This window comes from Tursiops truncatus, chromosome 15, assembly GCF_011762595.2.
Source record: "Tursiops truncatus isolate mTurTru1 chromosome 15, mTurTru1.mat.Y, whole genome shotgun sequence".
NCBI lineage: Eukaryota > Metazoa > Chordata > Mammalia > Artiodactyla > Delphinidae > Tursiops > Tursiops truncatus.
The window spans coordinates 35,546,624-35,570,811 of record NC_047048.1 but is presented as its reverse complement, the minus strand read 5'-3'; the positions used below and the strand labels follow the sequence as shown (position 1 = coordinate 35,570,811).

At 52.7% G+C, this 24,188-nt stretch overlaps 8 non-coding genes across 8 annotated transcripts; 6 read left to right on the top strand and 2 right to left on the bottom strand.

Annotated features, from left to right (window-relative positions):
- Positions 1-1,261: 1,261 nt before the first annotated feature.
- TRNAP-AGG (transfer RNA proline (anticodon AGG)) lies at positions 1,262-1,333 on the top strand. Its single transcript has one exon. It is a non-coding gene; the product is annotated as a tRNA-Pro (tRNA).
- A 4,742-nt stretch (positions 1,334-6,075) lies between these two features.
- Positions 6,076-6,147, bottom strand: TRNAP-AGG (transfer RNA proline (anticodon AGG)). The gene has a single exon. It is a non-coding gene; the product is annotated as a tRNA-Pro (tRNA).
- Positions 6,148-8,340: 2,193 nt separating this feature from the next.
- TRNAK-CUU (transfer RNA lysine (anticodon CUU)) lies at positions 8,341-8,413 on the top strand. The gene has a single exon. It is a non-coding gene; the product is annotated as a tRNA-Lys (tRNA).
- Positions 8,414-9,562: 1,149 nt separating this feature from the next.
- On the top strand, positions 9,563-9,635 carry TRNAP-CGG (transfer RNA proline (anticodon CGG)). Its single transcript has one exon. It is a non-coding gene; the product is annotated as a tRNA-Pro (tRNA).
- A 3,520-nt stretch (positions 9,636-13,155) lies between these two features.
- On the bottom strand, positions 13,156-13,228 carry TRNAR-CCU (transfer RNA arginine (anticodon CCU)). Its single transcript has one exon. It is a non-coding gene; the product is annotated as a tRNA-Arg (tRNA).
- Positions 13,229-17,367: 4,139 nt separating this feature from the next.
- Positions 17,368-17,440, top strand: TRNAK-CUU (transfer RNA lysine (anticodon CUU)). The gene has a single exon. It is a non-coding gene; the product is annotated as a tRNA-Lys (tRNA).
- An 843-nt stretch (positions 17,441-18,283) lies between these two features.
- TRNAP-UGG (transfer RNA proline (anticodon UGG)) lies at positions 18,284-18,355 on the top strand. Its single transcript has one exon. It is a non-coding gene; the product is annotated as a tRNA-Pro (tRNA).
- Positions 18,356-23,557: 5,202 nt separating this feature from the next.
- TRNAK-CUU (transfer RNA lysine (anticodon CUU)) lies at positions 23,558-23,630 on the top strand. The gene has a single exon. It is a non-coding gene; the product is annotated as a tRNA-Lys (tRNA).
- The last annotated feature ends 558 nt before the right edge of the window (positions 23,631-24,188 follow it).

Below are 24,188 nucleotides of genomic sequence, written 5' to 3'. Positions count from 1 at the left end.
CAAGTGGGTTTCCTGCACAGAACCCCGGGCCCCACTTGGATGTCCAGGGAGGCCTCTCCCACCCCTAAGGCCTGGTGGGGGTCAACCGGGGTAACCAGGCTCCCTGGCCAGCACTTTCTTCTCCTATAGCCAGAGCCTTTTAAGACTCCCCTTTTCTTGAGGGGAAAGTACTACTGCCTCCACCAGCAGGTTATTTCCTCTGCAAAGTCCTGTGTCAGTGGTGTCCCTCCCTCAGGCCTGCCTTAACCCCCTTTGGCACCCGGTGTCTGCTGCCCTCTACCCATGCCCTCAGTCGAGGGCCTGCCTCCAGTTGGGCATTTGTCCAATGAACAGGAAGTGCGAACTGCAGAGGAAGGTCCCTGGGGAGGAGTTCTTACCCTCACTTTGGCTTCGAATCCCCGAGGAGCCCAGTTTGCTTTTTCTGGTCATTTTATGGCAGAAACGGAATCCCTGGCAGGGCTGGTGTGGGGTCAGGGCCTGTGAGGATGGATCATGTGGCAGGCCCAGGGGGTGGTGGACCCAGATCCCAGTTGAACTTGAGTGGCCAGATCGGGCCTGGACACTGAAGTCTGGTGTCTGGGTGTGCTCAGCGGACATGGAGGGGCCGTGACCCAGGTCACAGCAGTGGCAACGGCAACGGCAACGCGGGGCGGGGAGTGTCCCCTGAGGGCTCCCTGAGTTTCCTCAACTTCCTCCTTCATCCTTTTGCTCCCTACCTAAACCCCCTCGCCGGGGTCCCTTCCCAGCTGCTGTCTGCACTGGGACGCGAGTCTGGGGCTCCGGGAGGCAGTTCTCTGATCTGGACGGGGTGTGAGACTCGGGACCCCACGGCGGGTCTTTCCAGTGAGTGGCGTGGGGGTGGGGGTGGCGGTCCCGGAGGCGTCCGGGGAGCCCGCCACGCCAGGGGCGGGGGGCCAAACCCGGCTCTCAGCTTCACTCCGCTGCCCAGCCCTTAGCCCGGTGATGGAAGAGGGACCTGGGGACGTTCTCCTGAGCTGATCGTCTCAGTTTTCCACAGGCGGAGAGGAGAGCAGAGGAGCGGGACCCTCCAAAACTCGCATCGGGACTTGCCGACTTGGGAGTCTCAGAGTGTGCCAATGCTGAGCCTTCCCATCCCCCTCCTGTCCATGGAATCAAATCCTTCCCTGACATTTGTGGGGAAAAGGGAAACGATCCATGGATGAGAAAACCGAGACAGTCCAGACCAGTGAGGACAGAACCACGTTGAACTCAAGAGGAGAACAAATGACCCTCAGGAGGTGGCTCGTTGGTCTAGTGGTATGATTCTCGCTTAGGGTGTGAGAGGTCCCGGGTTCAAATCCCGGACGAGCCCCTCTTTTAAAGAGTAGTTGGGGGCTTTCCTGGTGGCACAGTGGTTGAGAGCCTGCCTGCCAATGCAGGGGACGCGGGTTCGTGCCCCGGTGCGGGAAGATCCCACATGTCACGGAGCGGCTAGGCCCGTGAGCCATGGCCGTTGAAACTGCGCGTCCGGAGCCTGTGCTCCGCAACGGGAGAGGCCACAACGGTGAGAGGCCCACATACCGCAAAAAAAAAAGAGTAGTTGGGATGTGGGACACACCGCTGTCGCATTCACCAGATATGGACATGCCCACCCTGGTTTTCACCCTCGTCCTTCCTCACAGTGGTCTGGGCTCCTCTGCCCTGTAGGGTCACTCCTGTTTGAGAAACGATTGTGACTTGGAATCCAGTACACCCCTCACTCCCAAAGGAATATCATAGTATAAGTTGAGCTTTTTACACCACGTTGTCTTGCAGATGCACAGATAATAGTAGCAGCTCGCTCCATCGACTAAATAAACCAAAGGAGGAACTGGTGGGTGGCTTTTGTCTGGTAGCCAGGTTCAAATCTTTGATGGACCCATTTCTAAGGTTCCTTTGGTTAAAGAAGTTGAGGAATCAAGTGGGTTCGCGGACCCACTGTAAGGAGGAGACTCCAGGCCTGTGAGAGCTTGGGCGGGGTGACTCATTGCGAACTGACAGGCTGCAGATGTGGCAGCGTCTGGACCCAGTTCGTCAGACTAGCCTTTGGTGCATTTTGTACCTAAACCGAATGCCAGGAATTGCTTAGAGATTCTGTCAAAAGAACGCCCAACGTGGGGCTCAAACCAAGGACCCTGAGATTAAGGGTCTCACGCTTTACCGATGAAGCTAGCCGAGCACCCATGCTTGGTAGACTGTGACCATGTTTGGAAAGTTGACTGGCTGTGGATAACCCAAAATGACTGGGCTGGGTAGGCCCCGGGGTTAGCGGGGACGTGGAGCACCGTCGGGCGACCTGCGTGTTGAGAATGCCCGGAATTCGCGGTGTCCCCAGCCGGAGAGCAGCTGGGGGGGGAGGGGTAAGGCTCCACACTGACCGATGGACGGAAGGACAGACAGCGGCTCTGCTGCCCCCGGGAGCCCTGAGGCACGGATAGAACTCGGGGCGGGCCAGCCCGAGATGATCCTGCAATGCGCGGACACGCGGCCCGAAATGGGGCAATGATAAGGGACCCACCACTATATTTACGCAAACAAGCCCGTGAACCCAAAATAATTGTTAGACTTAACTGGATTCCACTTGTTCGCATAACTCCATCTATACTTCCTTTGAATTAGCTAAAAGAAATTTATTTTTATTTAAAAACTTATTTTGCCCCAACATTTCTTGGTCCGTCCTTTGGACGATCTTGAGTTGCTGGAACCAGCGACCTGGTAGTGGATTGCTGGAGGGGAATGGAGACCCCGTGGAGCCTGCCGCGACACCTACCTTGCTCACGCCCTCTGCTTTAGGATCCAGTCTCCCGGGATTCAGGGTCAGAAATGAGACGTCACTGGAGGGAGCATGCGGATCCTTGCATGCCAGGAGTGAGACCCGGGAAGGTCGGGGCTGGGGCAACCCCGCCCCAGCCCCCTCCCGGCTTGGCTCTCCAGAACAGAAAGGAACTTCAGATACATGATGGACTGGGAGTGGGACCTAGGGGTTGCCTGCTTCTTCCCTACCCCAAATTCTGGAGACAGGGCACCTCGGAGAATCTGCTGAGGACTCAATGAGATTTCAGATTCCACCAACCTCGATGTGCGGACCTGGCTTGAATCCTGAATCTAACCAGCCAAATGCGGAGTGGAGGTTAGGAGGCAGCGGGAACCTGCATGCGTACTGAGCACGAGAGAACACTGCAGCATCACCGTTAATGTTGTTGGATGTGCACATGGCATTGCGAGTATTTTAGAACAAAGGACTTTATTTGTAGAGATATTTGGTGAAAAAAAAGGCAAAAAGCTTTTACGGGTGAAGCAATGCTATATGTGCTTTAAAATACGTCAGAAAAAAAGTAGAGGGAGATAGATTTCAAAAATACACGGGAATGGGCCGTGTCTCGCGCGCGCCGCCGTCATGGGAGCGGGCGGCGGGAGCGCGGAGCGGCCGGCGGTCCCTGCTCCTAAGGCGCGGGGCTGCGGCCTCGGGGCCTGCCCGCCGCCTACTCCCCGACGGTGGGGACCTTGAGGCCGCGCCCCCGGGCGCCGGGAAGAGCTCAGTCAGGTTGGCCGCTGTCTTACGGGCGGTTCCAGATGAGACCGCGTCCGCCGCCTTCCCGTCGGGGGGTCCCGTCCTCTGGGCCTGGTAGCCCCGCAGGCCTGTCCCCAAGTACCATCACGGTGGGGTCAGACCTCAACCTAGGGGTTTGGGGCGGACACCAGCGTTCGGCCCGTAACAAGATGGGAGCCGCATTTCCCAGAATTTCCTCTGGAAGTTCGAGTTTGCCGAGGAGAAATCCGGAGGCAGCCAGAAGTGTGGCCTTGAATTTCAGGGCTGCTCTCCAGGGAGCCTTCATGAAGCACCTGCTTCCCTGCTGCAGACGAGAGACAGGCGAGGGTTCTCCAGGGCTGGGGATGGCAGTGGACCCCCGCGAACTCCAGACCATCCGCCTCGGTGCTTGGGCTGAGGTCGTGGCAACAGTTTCCCTGACTTTCCTCCCCCACCTCATTCGGTGCAAGCCCCTGATTTCCCGTGACCCCAGACACCTATGGTCGCTTTACGTTTTCCTGATGGACCGTTGCTTGATTTGGTTGTGGGTTCTGGAAGGGCGGTAGATTCTATTTTTCCCAGTTATTGGCTTTCTTCCTTGATGTTGAACTTGGCCATGTGACTTCAAAGGCATCTGTAAAGTAATCAGAGCTGACTTTCAGGAAGAAACTTTAAAAGCTGTTGTGAGGGTCACCCCTCCCCTTCCTGCCCACAGTGTGAGAACAGCATGTGCACAATTAGGGCTACTTTTTCACCCTGGACCCTGGAATGAACACACAGCCACAGCCAAGCTACAGCCACTGCAGCTGATAGGTAGCACCAGCATGAAATAACAGTTGTGATACTGAGAAAAACAACAACAACAACATGGGAATGGAGGAGGCTGTGGTGTTTGGGGGCAGGGGGTTATGTAATTCTGCTCGATTTTGTTGTTGTTGTTTTTTGAGAACTCTAACAATAAGGATTATTTTGAAAACTTTATTCTTTCATCAAAGAATGGAGAGGTGTGAGTACACCCTCTCCTAAAGTTTATTTTTTTAAAAAACCTACTGGAAATTTTCAGCTACTATTTCTTCTAAAACTATTTAGCCCCATTTTTCTCCTCTCTTGGGTCTTCAGTGACTCCAATATTATATATTTTGTTAAAGCCCTACAGATCCTTGAGGCTCTGTTATTTGGTTTATTTTATTTTTTAAGTTTATTTTCTCAGTTCTTCAGATTGGGCAACTTCTATTGTTCTGTCTTCAAGTTTACTGATTCTTCTGTCTTGTTCATTCTGCTGTTGCCCATCAATTAAGCTTTTTATTTTGGTTATTGTATTTTTCAGTTCTAAGTTTTCCATTTGGCTATTCTTTATATCTTCCATTTATTTGAGACTTTCACTTTTTAAATTTGTTCAAGTAGCTTGTAATTGCTACTTGAAGCATTTTTACCACAGCTGCTTCACCCACCTTTACCCTCCTTGGCAGATGGTTCCAACATTTGAGTCGGTGTCTCTTGTCATTTCTCCTTCAAGTTGAAATTGTCCTGGTTCTTAGTTTGACCAGTGATTTTCAATTGCATCTTGGACATTTTCGGTATTACGTTATGAGATTCTAGATCTCATTTAAATCTTCTGGTTTGCAGCCTTCTCTGACTAGATGCCCCTCTGGTAGGGAAAGTGGGGGCTGCCCTGTTGCTGTCTGGCGCGGGCAATTCACACAGGGTGGGACCTCCTCACTGCTGGACTGGAGTAGGTGTTCGTGGTCTCCACTAGGCCTCGGCTGATGCCCCCTGTCTGGGGGGAGAAGGGGCGCCTCTTACTGCTCCCCATGTGGACAAAGAGAAGGTTGGGGCAACATGGATGTCCATCATTAGAGGCTGGATTAATGCAGCGCGAGGGTGCTGTTACTAGGTTCTGGGCCACCGGCTGAGGTGGCTCTGAGGTTTCTGTTCAGATCCCAGGAAGGGAAAGGGGAAGTGAGAAGAAACTGCGGCCGAAGTTAAGGGGTCCCCTTCGTGAGGTGCACGCTCAGGGCAGTCCTACCCAGCCTCCCAACTCTCCCGTTTCGCCTCGTGGGAGTGGGGGGGGGGTCTCTGGAGGCTCCCCTATCCTCCACTGGTCATTAACAACAGAAGAAGTGCAGCCCGGCGGCCAGAGCCTAGCTCACCCGAACACAGTTGGGGGCTTTCCTGGACCGGGGCCCAGGTGGAAGTTCCCCAATTGCCAGCCCAGCAGCGTCGGCTCGGCGCTCCCTCTGGCGGCCAGAGGGGAAAACCACCTGGGAGTGTTGAGCCTCAGTGGGATGGGCGGAGGGCGAGGTGTCCCAAGCTGAGGCTGTGGCCTCCGGCTGTGCGTGCAGATCTCTCTCCTTACCTCCCACTCCCTAAACTAATATGGAGCCCAAATTCAGGACTCAGATTCAGGGCTTCTGGCCCTTCCGATCAGGCTGGCGGGCTGGATGTGGGCGGTGGAGGTCGACGGGCCCTCAGAGCCATATTTTGTTCCCGCAGGAGTCCCTGGGCTGGGTACCCTGGGAGTTCTTGGGTTAAAAAGAAAAGAGAATGGGCTCGTCCGGGATTTGAACCCGGGACCTCTCGCACCCTAAGCGAGAATCATACCCCTAGACCAACGAGCCACAGTAGACCTGAACTTCTGACTGCCTATTCCAGCTTATCTTCACACCATTTCCCTGTGCAGCCTCAGGTCCCCGTTTTCCCCATTCCGAGCGGCCCCCGTATTGAGCTCGGATAAGTTCAGCTCTCAGCCCTCGAGAAGAGGATAGCGCAGTGTCGCCGCCCCTGTGAGCACCAGGTCTCGGAGGCTGACGCTCTGCGGGTCCGGGACTCCCTTGTGCCTCTCCTAGTCCTGGGCTCGGCTGGCGTCTCCACGCCCAGAAGACTGATGCCTCCACGGCAGGGAAACTTGAGGGTCCTTTCTTCTCTCTACAGCCCAAGGCTCGGGACAGAGCTAGAGGCATGGTGCCTGGACTCCTCCGTCCTGACGAGCCCACGTGCGACGCAGCTGTCGCTCTCCTCCACTGGAAGCGAATTGGGATTCAGAGAAATGTGCGTCTCGTGAGGCTTAGGGACCAGGCGCACCGGTCACCTCAGAGGACCAGTTAGTGTGGCCGGGGCCTTTCCCGGGGCCCTCCCGTAGGAGCCTCCATCCCTGAGCTGGTGGCCTTGTCCACAGCCCCCACCTCTCCCAGCCCCGGAGGATCTGTCCTCTCCAGAGCTCTGCAAAGGGTCCCCAGCCCGCTCTTCCCTGTGCATCCCAGCGCCAGCACTAAAATGTTCAGAAGAGCTCATGCCTAGATCCCAATGGGCTTTCTCACACCTGAGATACTACCCTCGCGTGTCCCTCTTGCTCCTGCGACCTCGGTGACCCTGCTCTCCACCGAGCATTCTGGCTCCGTTCTGCATTCATCCCACAAACCCCCTGCGCCGGATCCTTAGCCAGGCCCCGCGCTGAGAACTCTGCAGGGACAAGATTTGTGGGGACCAGCCCCACCTGGAGAGGCCGTGATCTTTGAGCACGGAGAGGCACACACCTGGAAGGGAGGGGTCACGGGCTGGGGCAGGGAGGCTGGTTCAAGTCCTGACACAGGGGCAGAGTGAGGAGGGGGAGATGGGGGAAGGGCAGAGTGGGTGGGGTTGACTGGAGTGCACGTTGGAAGAGGGGCTGCTGCAGGGTCAGAGGGTGGAAGGAGGGGAACCACACAGCCTTGTTGTGGGGGGAAGGCCCATGGCCAAATGGGGTCTCGCAGGCCTTTTAAGCCAGAGATTGTGAGCCCCAGCTCCACCCGGAGCAGGGACTGCGTGTTGGGTCTTGGAGAAGGTTTCTGTTGCCCGGGTTTGGGGCAAATGGAGCTCCAGCTTTGGACATTGGCATAACTTAGCTCCTCCTACAGATCCCCGAGGCTGGGATGAGGGTGTTCTGGTTAATTTGCTAAGGCTGGGCTGTCATCCTTGGCACTGTGGGGGGCTGGGAGGGGGTAAGAGGCTCCTCATTCAGTCTAGCTCTTCTGACTTTTCAGTAGCGGCAGCTTTTCTAGAGTCTGAGACTTTGTGGGGAAGTAGTGGGAGGTCAGGAAGAGAATCCCACCCAGGATCGGTTTTCCTAGCTGAGCAGGAATGGTAAACGATGTGCCCCTGCCCCAGGGACCTTCTGGACAGATGAACCATTGTGGGTGGGACCCAGGAGAGGTTCGGATTTTTCCATTATATTCCCAAGACATTGGTGGTCTTGGGCAGGCTGTGGCTCCGTGGAGTCACAGAGGCGAGGACTCTACAACGGGGCAAACAGAACTGGCCAACGAGCCCTCCCCTCTGGGACTTCATGGGCCTCTCTGTGGCCCTGCACATAGATCCGCAGAGGAGTGGGAGGGGGCTGATTCTCTGGGTCATTTTAAAAGAATTGGAGCCATAAATAGGCAGGAGCTCAGTACTGAGTTAGGATCTGGGTTTATGCAAGCAGAGGGAGTGTCAACCCAGGCTCCCCTGATCCTCGAGAGAGGCTGTTCCTTGCCCCCATCCTCACCCCCCAAGGACCACCCTGAATGACCCCGACCCAGGGCTGTGGCTAATGGCCCCACGCCAAAAATTCCACTTTAACACCAGGTGAAAGATTCCCTGTCTGCTGACAGCTGGCTGAGAATGGGGGGCAGGGTGGGGGCGTGGTGCCGGGTTTGGATGTCCAGAGTCCCAGTCAAGGACTGTGTCCGGCCTCCAGAAGGTCGACTCCGGGGGCGGCTGCACCTTTGCCATTTTTTGCAGGACCTGCCTTTGGAACTCTGAGAAGCTGGGCGTCAAAGATTGTTCTTGTCCTTGCTTGGCTAGCTCAGTCGGTAGAGCATGAGACTCTTAATCTTAGGGTTGTGGGTTCAAGCCCCACGCTGGGCCCAACTTTTGCCAAGCTGGAGTGAGGGAGTTCAGATTCTCTCCTGTAAAGCAAGCATTCACGGAATCCTAGCCAGACCAATCACAAGACCCTTGGACAAATTCCAGGACCTTGACACACCATTGCCTGAGCTAGGGTTACAGACCATCGTGGAGCTCCGGAGAAGGCATGGGACCTTTGCTTGGTGAAGGAAGGATAGACAGGGTGAAGTGGGTGAAGACACCTGTGTGGTCTTTTTTTTTTTTAATGATTGTTTGACCTCTTGGAGGGGCCTGCTGGCTAGGAAGAGACTGCCAACCCCAGGGTCAGCTAATTCTAGAGAAAGTAGACAGTTTGCAAACCAACCAATTTCCAGTCCACACCCTGACCCAACTCCTTATCTAACTTTCACACACCAGGCCAATATTTCCCCTTCCCCAAATCACCCAGGGCCAGATATTAGACCCCTAGGGACAGCCCCTACACCCTAAAACCCACTGAATTATTCAAACGAGCCAGCCACTGTTTACCACACTCTGCCTTACTTTTCCTGCGGAAAGGATTTGCCCGAGCCACAGGAGGCTCCCAAGGTGGTCGTCGTCCACCCTGCGGCACTTTGGGGATCAACAGGGAGAGCCAGAATCCTCTATCATCGGAGCTCTCTTCTCCCAGCCGCAGGCTGGCAGCCCTGGAGCCCGGCGCAAAAAGCGGAACCTTCCCCTCCTTCCCCCCTGTTCTTCCTCCCCTAGAGATTCTAGGGCAGGGGCCCCACCGTAGGACCAGGGCCTACTTGATGCTGGTCCCCTGCCTCCTGCCTGCTCCCCAGCCACAATCCACAGCCCCACGGCTGTCAGCCTGAGGCTCGGGTTCCCCTGGAGAGTAAGGTGCTCTCCGGGTCACCCAAGCCTCCCGTCCCCGCCCTTCCCCCACCCCCACATTTCTGCTCTTCACTCCCCTGGGGCAAGAATCTATCCCCTGTTGTGGTCCAGGAATCAATCTCCTCGGCCCTGTCCGGGCTTAGCGGACCCTTCTTTCTGCCCCTGCCGGTCTGGGTTTCCTGGATCTCCCCGCTGTGATTCCAGTGCTCCTCCCAGTCCACTTCGGGATAAACCCTAGTCGCGGGGCGATGGGAATAGTTGTGAAGGAAGCACTGGAAGATAATTCACTAGGGAGGCTCGTTGGTCTAGGGGTATGATTCTCGCTTCGGGTGCGAGAGGTCCCGGGTTCAAATCCCGGACGAGCTCAAGTTGTGTGTCCCGATTTTTCACTGTTTTAAAGCTCGGGGATGAGAGACCGAGCCTAGAGACTCATCCGGCCATGCGTATTGCGCTCTGCTCCAGGCCCACCCCTGCTGACCCGGGCCCCCGCGCCCCCGCGTCCCTCCCCTCCTCCCCAGCCCGGGGAACCTAACCGCAGAGGTCCAGGCAGCCCTTGAACTCCCCAGTCCCCAAAAGCAGCTTCGTTGTGTTCTTCGATCAGGGCAGCTCTTCCCCGGCTGGACACTGGTTTCCTCCGGCTGGTCCGACTGAGATTGCTGCTTTAAGTGTAAAAATACGCATTGGCTTTTGAAGGCTTTGTTCAAAAAAAGTAAGAAGTCTGAATATGTGTTGAAATGATACTTTGGATATATTGGGTTAATTAAAATACATTACACTTAATTTTACCTTTTTACTTGTATTTTTTAAATCTGTGGGAATTCCCTGGCAGTCCAGTGGTTAGGACTCCGCGCTCTCAATGCCGGAGCCCCTGGTTCGATCCCTGATCCGAGAATTAAGATCCTGCAAGCTGTGTGGTGAGGCCAAAGAAATAAAATTAAATTAAACTTAAAGACTTAAAAAAAGATCTGCTGGTGGTTGGGAGTCCGCCTGTCGATGCAGGGGACACGGGTTCATGCCCCGGTCCGGGAGGATCCCACGTGCCGCGGAGCGGCTGGGCCCGTGGGCCGTGGCCGCTGAGCCTGCGCATCCGGAGCCTGTGCTCCGCAACGGGAGAGGCCGCAACGGCGAGAGGCCCGCGTACTGCAAAAAAAAAAAAAAAAAAAAAAAAAAAAGATCTGCTGCTAGATGAGTTTAAATGATAGATGTGGCTCGTTTTTGTGGCCTTCAACAATGGACTGCGCTGGGCTAGAGACATGACTTTTGTTATTGGGGACAGAGGTCCCAGGTCCAAATGCTGACCGAATCCGTAGTTGTAAAAACATTCCCTTCTGTTTTAGACCCTGTAGCGGGGGGAGGGGGGAGTCGCATTCCTCCCAACCCAGGCTCTGGACTCAAGACATTTAGCCCTGTAGGCCGTAATTTCACCATCTGTTAAAGGGGGACAGTTTTGGTTCAGAACAATTTATTTAAAAGATTGTCCTTTCCCCCACTGCTTTGTAATGCAAACTTTCACAAATCAAGAATCTGAGTACGTGTGATTCTAATACTGCGCTGCTTTGTTCCATGATCTGTTTACCCTTGTGACCAAAATAACTTCGGTTCATAATAAATCTTGGTATTCAGGAGTGTAAATCTCCGAAATTTGTTTTTGTTATTGTTGGTCATTTGCACTTTCATATAAGTGTTAGAATCAGCTTGTCAATTTATACAAAAATAGTGATTGGGATTTTGATTGGTCTAACATTGATTCTGTAGGTCAGTTGGGGGTGATTTGATATCATTACAATAATGTCTTTCAACTCATGAACATGATGTATCTCTTCATTTATCAAGGTCTTCTTTAATTGATCATAATAGTGTTTTATATTTTTCTGAAATAGGTCTGGCGCATCTTTCATTAGAATTTTTGCTAGGTATTTGATTTTGTGGATGCTATTGTAAATTATATCACTTTGAATATAATTTTCTATGTTTTGCAGTTACATAAAAATACATTTTTGTATATTAATCTTAGATTCAGTTACATTACAAAACTCATTTTTTTTTATTATTTTTAATCTGTAGGATTTTCTACCTATTCAGGCATGTCCTTTGTGAATCATGGCAGTATTGTTTAATTATTTCCAATCCTTACTTATACCTTTTAACTACTTTTCTTGCCTGATTGCACTAAGACCTCTAATAAGATGTTAAATTGAAATGTGATAGGAGGCCTTCTTGTTTTGTTCCAGAATTCATAGTGAGAAGCTTTCAAAATTCTTCCATTAAATATGTTTGCCATCTTTTAGTTTAATAGTTATTATTTGTCAGTTATTATTGCTATGTAACACTCTCAAATGTAGTGGCATAAAGCAATATTTTATTATGCTCATTGATTCTGTGGGTCAGGAATTCAACAGGGAAGAGCAGGTATAACTTGTGTCTGTTAAATTTGGGGCCTCGCTGCAAAGACTTGAAGTCTAGAAACATCTGGAGGCTCCTTTAACAACACAGCTGTCATATGAACTGAGATGAATCAAAGACTGAGCTCAGCTGGTGCTGTGGAATGGAATATCTGCACATGACCTCTCCATGTGGCTTGGGCTTTCTCACAGCATGGAAGATTCAGGCTAATTGAATTTCTTACCTGGCAACATGGAACCCCATGTATGTGTTCTACTGAACAAGATGGAAGTTGCATCCCCCTTCATGATTCAACCTTGGAGGTTCTACAGTGTAACTTCTGCCATACATTATTGTATGAAGAAGTCACAGCCCACTGAGGCTCAGGGAGAAGAGACACTCTTCTCAGTGGAAAGAGTGTCAAATAATTTTGTGGTCATTAAAAAAAGTTTTATTCAGACTCACAGATATAGAGAACAAACTAGTGATTACCCGTGGGGAGAGGGCAGGGGGGAGGGGCATCACAACTGCAAGGAGTTAGTAGGTAGAAACTATTATGTACAAAATAAGCCACAAGGCTATATTGTACATCACAGGGAATATAGCCAATTTTTATAGTAACTATGAATGGAGTATAACCTTTAAAATTTTTTTTAAATTTATTTTTGGGTCTTCGTTGCTGCACGTAGGCTTTCTCTAGTTGCAGCTAGTCGGGGGCTACTCTATGTTGTGGTGCGCGGGCTTCTCATTGCGGTGGCTTCTCTTGTTGTGGAGCATGGGCTCTAGGTGTGCTGGCTCAGTAGTTGCGGCTCGTGGGCTCTAGAGCGCAGGCTCAGTAGTTGTGGCCCACGGGCTTAGTTGCTCTGCGGCATTAAAATTGTGAATCACTATATTGTACACCTGTAACTTATATAATATTGTACATCAATTATACTTCAATTTTTTAAAGTTTTGATATATAATAAATTGTATACATTTAAAGTGCACAATTTTATATGTTTTGACATTTGTGTACACCCAAACCGTCACTACAGTCAAGATAATGAACATATTCATCATCCTCAAAAGTTTTCTCATAGCTCCTCGCTCTCTCTCCTACCCCTCAACATCAGTTTGCTGAGAGTTTTTTTAAAATCAGGAATGGAGGTTGGAGTTATCAAATGCCTTTACTGCATGTATTGAGGTGATCATATGGTCGTTTCTTAGTCTATAAGATGTACATTGATTTTTAAATGTAAACATTCTAGATAGATAGTTTAAAAATACATATCAGAACTTTAAAGATATTGCACCTCTGTGAGATGCCCCTCACCCCCCAGCTAGCCTCAGTGGGTTCAGCCCCAGGTGGCCCCAGCTCCCTTCTTTCCTCACCTTCAAGGGTGTAAAGAAACACCCGTCCCCTAACCTCGGGGGTCCTAGAAGGTGCAGCTCTCAGAGATGTGGCTGACAACAGTTTTTGCCAACAGAAGCCACCCCAGCATAGCAATGCCAAAATTGTGAGTGAATACCCCGGGTGGGACTCGAACCCACAATCCCTGGCTTAGGAGGCCAGTGCCTTCTCCATTAGGCCACCGGGGCGCACTACCTGGTAGCTGGCTTCCCGTCCAGGACCCGCCCCCTTCCACTCTTCCGGCGCCCGATGTCTGTTCCAGCATTTTGCTGTGCTGGTTGCTTTATTTAGGGCCCATCTTGGACACCCCCGGGCCCGGCCCCGTTGGGTCCTGGGGCCTCCCCAGCTCATCGGCCGCTCAAGTCCCCGCCGCGCCTGGTGGGGATGGAGGAGGGAGCCGGGCCGTTGGTGGAAGCCGCCCTGCGTGTGCATCTCCGGGACTGGACCCCGGACCCCAGAACACCGAGCCTAACTTCACCCTCCCTTTGGAGGTATCGGGACCGAAACTTCCCCCAGGTTCCCTCCCCTGGAGCGGAGAATCCCGCCTCTGCCCCAGATGGGGGAGCCAGGGTGACCGAGTACCGAGAGCCCGCATCTTCGTTCTGGCTTTTTGGTTTAAGGGTATGGTGCTAGCCTTGGGGGAGTTTTCAGACCCTGTCTGTTTCAGGTGGGGCAAACCGGGAAGGCTCCGAAGCCCCCTCCAGGAGGAGGAGCTTCACCAGGTCTCCCCTTTTTAGTGCCCAGCACAGGGGAGGCGGTCGCTTCGGATTTTTCCAGCTGGAGTAAGTGTCCCTCACCCTCCGCTCGTCTCACCTGGAGGCGAGGCAAGGGGGGACCGCGGGACCCTGTTGGGAAGGACACTGGGACTTGTGGACAAGGACCGAGGTGGGGGTGCGGGGAGAGCTCGGAACCTCTGCACTCGTCCTCGGACCGGCGTGGCACCTTGTCCCACAACGACGCCCTTGAGGCTCAGACCCAGGACCTGGCCCCGGGATCATGCTCAGGAAGAGAGAGGAGGTCGCAGCTCCTCGGATTCCGGGCATCCAGACTGTGGACTCAGCAACCTCAGACCTCAAACCACCCCACCGGAGCGCGCGACAAAGGGGACCCGGTTTGTCTGCGGCGGAGGCTCCGGTGAGTGGGCCACTGTCCAGGGATGGGACCCCGACATGCCTCTGTGGCGCTGGAACTTGGGCCACGAGTGGGAGTCTGAGCTCCAGGACTTGGCGCCTGTACTCGCCTGTGGGACTTAAAGGATGGGAAGAAAAAGGGTAGGAGCAGCCAGTCACCTGGGCCCCACCTGCACTTGCACTGCCCTCTACTGCTCTACTTGCATCTGCTCCTCTACTGCCTGGGGTCTCCCTGCCTCACTCATACCCTTGAGTTGGCTTGTGTGGGTCGATAGGGCCCCCTACATCTTCACACTAAAGGAGACTCACCTTCTACTCCTCTCTATGGGTGGGTGGTAGGGTTGTCTTACCGCAGGGAATGCTCCAAGTGAGGGTGCTGGAGGGGAAAGCATCCAAACCTGGGGATCGGGAGGAAAAGAGGCCAGGTCGACGGGGACACCCATCCAGGAGGCAGGGTCCTAACATCCCATTGCCCTTTGACTGAGGATCTGTGGTCACACTCCTGCTCCTAGCAGAGGAACAGGCTTGGATTTCAAACCACCCTCAGCCTCCTCCACTGCTGCCTCTGTCTCTGCAAGCAAAGGGCCTCAGAGCAGCCCTGACCCCAGAGCCCAAGGAACTCAACCAGTCTGCTCCTCCCGACCACCCTGGGCCAGAGCCTGAAGCCTGGTAGGGACCCACACCTGTATCCTGGTCTCTGGAGGCTCCCAAGGCATGGGAATTAGGTGGAAGGAGCTGAGGACCCTCCCTGGTCTACCTGCCTCCAGGGCACCAGGCTCTGCCTTCCTCTTAAAACACCCCCTTACCCCCCTAAGGCTGCTGCCACTGTGGATGCAGGGTGGGTTGCTGAACTGAGGCTCTTATCTCAGGGATGTGGTCTGTACCACACCTTGGACCTGTCTTTTACGGCTCTGGACTTTTGGGTTTAACTGAGGCCTGCACCCAGATACTCTTGGACTCCCAGCATGAGTAAATATTACTATCTCATTGTGGAGACCAGAACAACCTGGAATCCACAAAATAAAATAACCCATAGGACACCCCAAGATGTGGCCTCCTGGCCTTTTCCAGACATGCTCTGTTCAGACCCACAGGAGAGAGCTGGGCCCCCCTGGGGAGCCCTGTGCAACACCCTGGCCCCTGCACGGGTGGACAGAGGAGGCTGGGAGCCCAGGTGACAGAGAGGATAGTATAGGAATAAGGAATAGACATGTTTAAAATAAAACCTGACCCCAGCATCAGGGGCCAGATTCTCTCTTATTTTAGGGGCCAATTTCTACCCTCCCCTCTCAAATGCAGGCAGCCCCACACCTGCTGCACCCACCTTCCCTGCCCCAGCCCTGAGATGCTTCTCTCCAGGGATTCCTCCCAGCATCCAGGAGACCCTGTTGCCATTCACAGTCCTACCGTCACTGGTTCTGTGGGCAAGTTGGTACTCAGTGTATCCCCAGCCTCAGCTCAAGGCCTGGCTCAGCCAATGGTTGTCAGAAGAATGGACAATACAGTCCCCACCTAACAGGGAGCAACACCACTTCCAAGGAAGGAAGAGAGGCAGGGGAAGTAACTGACCTTGATGGATTTCTAGGGGTATATGTCTAGCTTTAGGAGTGAGAAGCCCTGGATTCAAATCCTGGACAAGCCCTTCCCTTGCACTCAGGACACTTTTGTGGTGTGGATGGAATGGTGGGCCCTGATTCTAGGTGCCTTACGTTATGATGGAGAGCAAAGGGGTTGAGACAGGAGAAAGTGAAGAGAGGGGTTTCTGGAGCCGGAGCCCTGCCCTCTCCCCTCGTTGTCCAGGTCTCACTTTGGGATACTGTGGGCTGACCCATGTCCCTGACCCATGCATCCATACTTCCGTGCACAGACTCCATCCCTGAACCTCAGTTTCAGGAGAATTCTGTGCTTCCTGGAGAGATCCTGAACTGGGAAATCTCCACGGCCAAGTGGCTTGTGGTCTGGGGTCTTGAGCCTCCCCATAAGTGTGGAAGGTCAAGGACACAAATCCTGGGCAGTTCCTTTAGGGTTGAAGGAGGGTTGCAGGACCAAGCTCCTCTATTCCTCATCTGAACTTCACAGATCTGGACCCACCAAGCCTGGGCTCTCAAGGTCCTCAGTTTACCCATCTGTAAAGTGGGGATAGTAGCAGCTCATGTCTCAAAGATTTGGTTGGGATCTTAAGTTACTTAATTTTTTGGTAAAGCATTTAGAACAGTGCCTCAAGACTCCTGCCTGAGTTTCCGGCCTGTCTGCCCACCCCAGGCCACCCCAGGCCACCCCAGCCACCTCCCTGAGCAGGGCAACTCTGGGCTGGTGGAAGCCCAGGTTTCCTCCCTGAGGCCCCTCCCAGTTCCCGGGGCCCCTCTTGCTTCCCCACCTCACACTCCTCCCCAACCCTTTGGGCAGGAACCTGAACAGTCTTGTCCTAGATTGGCAACCCCTAGCTCTGGATCCTAAGGGCTTGCTCCCATCAGGTGATCCAGCTGGACTCAGAGTCAGGGTTCAGCAAAATATTTCAAGGGCAGGAGGAATCCACGGGTCAGGCCTGCTTTCCGTCGCTCTGAGGAAGAGGCTGGGTTCCCACATCCCTGGAGCCACCTCAAGCTGGCGCACCCACCTCCCCTGGCCTCAGGATGGTGCAGGGACCCTGGCCTCAACAGGTGGGCCTCAGGCGGTGTCAAGGCCCAGAGAAAGACCGGATTCAACTCAGCGACCGGTGCCATCCAGGATCTCAGACTAACTTTTGGGGTTGGGGTTGAGGGCAATGCGTGCAGCTGAAAACGTCCATGATCTGGAACAGACCCTGACATCTTCCTGAGCCAAGACGCGACTTTAACCTAGATATTCAGCAACAGCATCTATGTGGGCCCCTTGTCATTTTCGGACCGTGGGGCCACGAGTCCCGGGATCAGCTCGGGCGCGTCAGCCCTGAGTTTTGTCCACGCCGCAGGGCTTCCGGCGGCTGCTGAGCCGCCGGCCGTTCGTCCGTCCGTTGGTCAGTGAGGCGCCTCACCCCCAACCCGGCACAGCTGCTCCTGGCCTGTAGACGCCGAGGATTCCAGGCAGTCTAGACCCACAGAATGCCCTGAGGGGATCCATGTCCCCGCTGACCGCGGGACTTGCCCCATCCAGTCATTTGGGAATGGTCCACAGCCAGTCAAGTTTGAAAACTTGGCCATAGTCAACTGGTCACAGTTGCCCGGCTAGCTCAGTTGGTAGAGCATGAGACTCTTAATCTCAGGGTCGTGGGTTCGAGCCCCACGTTGGGCGGGCTTTTTGGCGCCTATTGTGGATTCCGGTCCCACGTGGGTTGGTTTTCTGCTCCCGGCTGTCCACTCCCGACTAAAATGTGCCCTGTTAGAGGCACAGTGAGCTGAAACACAGAAATTCCTGCTCACCGGAGGAATCCGGGCTGGGTCCTGCCCTCGGAGTTGTCTGCTCCTTTGTAGAGGGTGGGGCCTCTCATGGCAGCTTCTAGACTCTCAGGACAAGGCAAGAACCAATGCTCTTTAAGGCTGACAAGGGTTTTCCTCCTCGGGAAAAACTGTCCCCAATTAAAATACAAGAAAGTGAAAACCTGGGCTTCTCCAGGAATTTGACCCTCTTGTACCTAATCGAGAATCATACCCCTGGACCAATGAACCATTCCACCTAACCTCCTCCTCCTCTCGCTCAGAGACACTGCTCCGTTGAGGGAGAATTTGATCCAGGTGTCTATCAGGTAGGTGTCGATCAAGTAGAGGAATATAGGGCTGTTCAGTAGTTCCAGTGTCTGTTTTGCCTCCCTCCCTGACGAGGCCCAGGAGTAGATACCCGCGAGTGGGGCCGCTTGCGGGCGAGCTGTTCACCCTGGAACAGGGCTGCGAGTCTCCTGCCTCCATGTGTAATAGGAAAGCCGTGGTTTCAGGGGCCTCCCGAGAACGGAGAGGCGCAGCTGCGCGGTCTTCCTCTGGCTCCCGCCGCACTTGGAGCAGATCTGACAGCGGCTGCGAACCCGCGAACCCACTGAGTCGGATTCACAGGTGCGCAAGCTAACAACTGAGCTATCGGGGCGAGCTTCACATAAGTCACTTGTAGAAGGGCTGAGAGAGAAAAGAAAAAGACTGATGTGGCGGCTCGTTGGTCTAGGGGTATGATTCTCGCTTTGGGTGCGAGAGGTCCCGGGTTCAAATCCCGGACGAGCCCTACTCGTTTCCCCAGTTCAAATCCCAGCAGCGCCCTTTCTTTTTCTTTTTCCTTTCAGCGTTTTCAGCGGAAGACGGAAGATCGACCAGTGGAGGCGTCAGGGAGATGCAGACGGCTTCCTCTGAGAGTGGGATCGGAGCGCAAAGGAGATGACTCCGGCAAACAGCAAAGGAAAGTGCATTATTGGTTGCTCTAGGGGTACACGTCTTATGGCTCGGGATGGTCGCTGCTCAAGTCGCAGGTGAGCCCTACTCTTACTTAAAGTTGCGTTTTAGTGGTGGGGAGAGGGAGGGAGAGAGAGAGAGACAGACTCCCGGGCTTCCGTGGGCAGAACTTCAGTGTTGGGTCCTGCGCTCGGCCCCGGGGCTTCCCAGATGAGAGAGCGAAGAAATGGCGCCACGTATCCAGAGGGGTGGGGGAATGGTTGAACATCTGGGAAGGACGTATCCAGAGGGGTGGGGGAATGGTTGAACATCTGGGAAGGACATATCAACTGCAGAGCGTGCCCCAGAACCCGACCCCCGACTCCTGGACGCGGCTCTCGCTGTTCTGAGGGCAGCGTCCTCTTGCTGCCCAACAGGACCGGAGGAACCTCCTCCTTCTCCCCTTGGTGAGCTGGGAGGGGCATCGTGACCCGCCCAGGTGTGGGGTCTGGTTGGTGAGCTAACCCGCATCCCTCTAGGGGGCCAAGCCCCCCCCCCCCCCCAACCAGGCCATCCTAGGACATCCGAGGCCAGGACCGTAGCTGGCCGGCTGATTCAGTCGGTAGAACAAAGCGACTCTCAAAGTCAGCCTCTCAGGTTGGAGGCCCCACGTGCTCGCTTTCTTGGTTTTGATCTCACCGTGGCGGGAGCTGGGAGCGGAGCCGGTAGAAGCGGGAGCAGCGAGGGGAGGTAGAGGCGGTGGTGGCCGTTTCCTCCGTGCACTCCGCAGGGGTTTGGTGAGCAATTACTGGGTGCCAATACTTGGCGGTTCGACTTTTTACAAAGCGAGCGTCCCGGCGATCGCGGCCCAAGGACCCTTCGCGCGCCCCCGCCGGCTCTTGAGCAGTCCGGCTGCCCCGCGCGGCCAGGAGCTCCTCTCCGGCTTTGGCCTCGCGGGTCCCCAGCGCGCTCGCGGCTGAGAGGAGGCCAGCAAAGGAACCGAAGAGCGGCGCGGGGACTTAAGGCCTGCCGCCCTTCCTGGCCGGGGGCTCTTTGTCGTCCGAGCGCGGAGGAGAGGCGGCGGGGACCACCGCATTGGGGAGAGCGCAAGATCTGCTGCCTACTTTGTCGGCACAGGGAGCGCTGGGTTTTCTCCCTGCCCATGGGTCCTGGAACTCTACACTTCCCGGTGGGTCTGAAATTGGAATCTCTTCTTCGAGCCATTTCATTGGCCTTGTCGGTCCCACCCCCGGGGTGTCACAGCGTCATAGGGGAGAGCCAAAGAATGCAGGTCGAGTGGCTCGTTGGTCTAGGGGTATGGTTCTTGCTTAGGGTGCGACAGATTCTGCGTTCAAGTTCCGCACGAGCCCTACTTTTTCCCCAGTTGTGTGTCTCAGCCCCACTCAATGCCACCCACTGTGGTTTAGAAAATTTCATTGAGGACCAGTAGCCAAAGCATCTCCACGAGTCTCACAACAAGCTACTTCTGTCAGTCCAGGTTCGAGGCACCGAAGACTGGAGAGGTCTTTCCTTCCTCTGTGCATCAGGAGCCCCGTCTTCACCAGCTGGAGGCCTCTGAAACGTCAAGCCTGGGCCCACACTGCCCGGTCAGGAGGACGAGGCATTAGCCTGGGGAGAAACGATGTGTTGCTGGTGTTTGCAGCCGGCGTCCCGAGCCTGCCCCCACCCCAAATCCAGTTGTTCTACCTGGCGTGGCCTGCTGCATCTCTCCTCCTTCCCTGCCCGAGGTCAGTAGGAGTACCGTGGCCCTGGACCCCAGCGCCCGCCAGGAGCCGTGTCCCCTCTGCTCTGTTCTGCAGCTCAGGGGGTCGCCTTTGCGAGGCGCAAGAAGTGGACACCAGGAGCCCAGACACCAAGCACCAGGACCTGCTATCACGGGAAAGTTCAAAATCTAAGCATCTGAAGAACAATAGTGGGTGTGTTGTTGGTCTAAGGCTATTATCCCACGTGGTTACACCCCCACCCCATGTCCTGCCAGCTCAATAACGTCAAGCAACGGATTCAGGCCAACACACACCTACCACTATCAGAGAATATCTCAGACCTGTGAGTAAGCCTAAAAAAACATGTTCAAGAACTCTACAGAGGTGGACGTCTGTTGTGCAGAACCCTGAGGTGGGGATGGCTCCAGGCTCCAAATTCCTACAAAACAGTTGCTCAGTGGGAAGGTACCTTTCCTCAAAGTACTGGGGAGTGAGAGGAAATCGGGAGGGAGGTTAACTCCTCCAGCCTTTCCCACTTCCCTGGGCACACTGGCCCAGGAAAAGTCCCCCCTGCCCCACCGTGGGGTCTCAAGTGCTTGCTGGCCGATGCCTTCAGCTTGTGCTGGAAAGAAGAGTGCCATGGGGTGCCAAGAGAATTTGCCTCTCATAGAACGTTAAGGATGGTTACGCTGGAGAGGAGGAAGCAGAGAAATGGGTGGCAGAGGGTCTTCCTTTTTGTTTGGGATGGTGAGTTTGTGTGCCTTGAACCAAGGATCATGAATAATCCAATGCTGGGAACTTGAGGACCAACTGGGGTGGGGGGAAATCAAGTAGAAAATTTAGTTTAAAGTGACCCATGACTGGTAAGTAGTAAACAATTTTCTGTAGAGAAATACACTTTTATTCTAGATCTCACAGGATTCCCCACACAAGGAAAATGGGCTACTCACAATGAAAAATAGCAAGGAAACAAGGCACCATGAGCAACAACCAATGAACAATAGACAATGGAAATAAAACTGGAAAGATTTCAGATGCTAAGATTATCAGACACAGACTATAATGCAACTATCTCTACCATGTATAAAGACATGGAAGACAATAATGAAAATATATTTGAGAACAGGAGCTCTGTAAAATGCTTTAGAAGAATGAAACAGGACTAAATTTTTCTAAAATTAAAAGTATGCAAAAAATGAAACAAAACTCAATAGATGTATTAACAGTTGGTTTAAAAAGATGAGAGAAATGGTAAACTAAAAATAGGTCAAAATAATACAAAAACAAAAAACCCCTAAAATATCTCACATGATTACAAATTAAGCAATACACTTCTAAATATTCCATAGGTTAAGGAAGAAATTACAATGGGATTTAGAAAATACTTAGAAATAAATGATGATAAAAATACTACATACCAAAACCTTTAAGACATGGATAAAGCAGTAGTTAGAGGGAAATTGATAGCCTTAGATGTGTGTAATAGAGAAGACAGGTTGAAACCTAATGACAAGAAGTTAGAAAAAGTACAGCAAAAATAAACTCAGATAAATTAGAACAAGGGAAGAAATGATGAAGAGATGAACGTAATGAAGTTGAAAACAGGCATACAACAGAGATTAATGACAAATCTTGGAAGGCAGGTATTGGAAAAAGCTAATGTTATTGATAAAACTCTGCAAAAGCTGGTTAAGAAATAATGACAGAAGACACACATAACCTATATCAAGGAATGACTTTACACTTATTGCATAATTTAAGAAGATAATAAAAGCATATTCTAAACAACTTTGTAAAAATTTAGAAATAAATATATAATTTTTTGAAATATAAAACATGCCTTAATGGAATCAAACTGGAATAAAAAGGTAAATGATCTTAAAACTAATAAAGTGAATCAATAGTCAAGTATTACCCTCCAACGAAAATTCTTGACCCCTCCAACGAAAATTCTTGGCATCAGTGGAGCATGCTAACAAACATTGAAGAAATAAAATTTTAGTCCCACACAAAATGTTGCATAGAAGAGGGAACCTCTGAACACATTTTATGAGGCTAGCGCTATTCTGATAACAAACTAACCATGGACAGCACGAAAAAGACATTTAAAAGCACATAATCTTGCTCATGAAAATAAACATAAAATCTTAAAATATTAGCCAACAAAATCTTACGAGAGGTAAAAAGAATAATATGTCACAGCCAAGCTGAATTTATCCTAGGGAATGCAAGGTTGATTTGACATGAGAAAATTGGTAAATGTATTCAATAAATTCAGGGGAAAGTATCTGATACAATCCAACTTTCATTCATGAGTTTTAAAATTCTTAGTAAATTAGTCAAAGAAGGAAATACCCATAACTTCTCAAATTATCTACAAAATACCGCAGCAAATTTCATATTTGTGGTGAAACCTTGAAAACATTCTCTTTGAGGTTAGAAATGCAACAAGGATGCTGACACTCTTTACTTCTATTGAACATTTTATTGGAGACAGTGGGTCACCACACATGTGGGGCTTCCCTGGTGGCGCAGTGGTTAAGAATCTGCCTGCCAATGCAAGGGACATAGGTGTGAACCCTGGTCCGGGAAGATCCCACATGCCGCGGAGCAACTAAGCCTATGCGCCACAACTACTAAGCCCGCGTGCCACAACTACTGAAGCCTGCGTGCCTAGAGCCTGTGCTCCGCAACAAAAGAAGCCACCGCAGTAAGAAGCCACGCACCGCAACGAAGAGTAGCCCCCGCTCTCCGCAACTAGAGAAAGCCCGTGCGCAGTAACGAATACCCAACGCAGCCAAAAAAACCCACCTAAACATGTAACTACCATATGACCCAGCAATTTGGGTATTTATCTCAGAAAAATGAAGACTATGTTCACACAAAAACCTGTACACGAGTGTTTATAGCTGTTGTACTTGTAACAGCCCAAAAAACTGGAAATAATCCAGAGGTCCCTCAAGGGGTCAATCGTTAAACTAACTGTGGTACATCTCGCCCTAGGTTTTCACCCTTGGCGCCGCTCCCTCCATCCACCTACGCCCAGCTGCTTCTCCCTACACCCGACGTCAGGTGGGCCGGGTGGGCATAGGGGCCAGACCGGGTTCCCTAGCTACTGGGTGGTGAGGGAAGTCCTGGACTAGAAGCACCCTTGTTGCAGCAGGGAGCGTCGGTGGGGAGTGGAACCTGTGGCGGGGAACCTCCTGTGAAGCCCAGGAAGCTTTGGCCGCTGACCCGCCCCTGGTGCCCTCGTCTAAGTCATTAACTATTCTAGATTCCATCACCTTCGCGCTACTCCCCATCAACATGTACAACGATAGCAGCAGTTCCCGGGTGCCCGGCTAGCTCAGTCGGTAGAGCATGAGACTCTTAATCTCAGGGTCGTGGGTTCGAGCCCCACGTTGGGCGAGCTCTTTTTCTAGTTTGGACCTTTTGTTTGGAGTCCTGAGAAACTCAGCAGGTAGTGACTAGTAACCAGGATACCACACCTGGGGGAGTGGCTTTTCCAAGCAAGGCGTTCCTGTGACCTGCCGTCAAAAGGCACTCAACGCAGGGCAGAAATAGAGACACAGATGTAGAGAACAAACGTATGGACACCAAGGGGGGAAAGTGGCCAGGGGTAGGATGAATTCGGAGATTGGGATTGACATATATACACTAATATGTATAAAATAGATAACTAATAAGAACCTGCTGTATAAAAAATAAATAAAATAAAATTTAAATGATTAAAAAAAAAAAAAAAAAAAAAAGGCACTCAACGCTGCCCTGCCGGACCCGGAGTTCCTTGCTGGCTTTTACCCCAGCGCGGCCACAAGCGCGCTCCCGGCTGCAAGGAGTGTTTGCTAAGTGACATAAGAGCCGGGCGGGGACGCACGGATCGCTGGCCCTTCCGGGCCTGTGGGATCCGCTGGATCCACCAGATTTGGGTCAGGGGGTAGGGTGCAGGGGCCGCTCCCCTCTTTG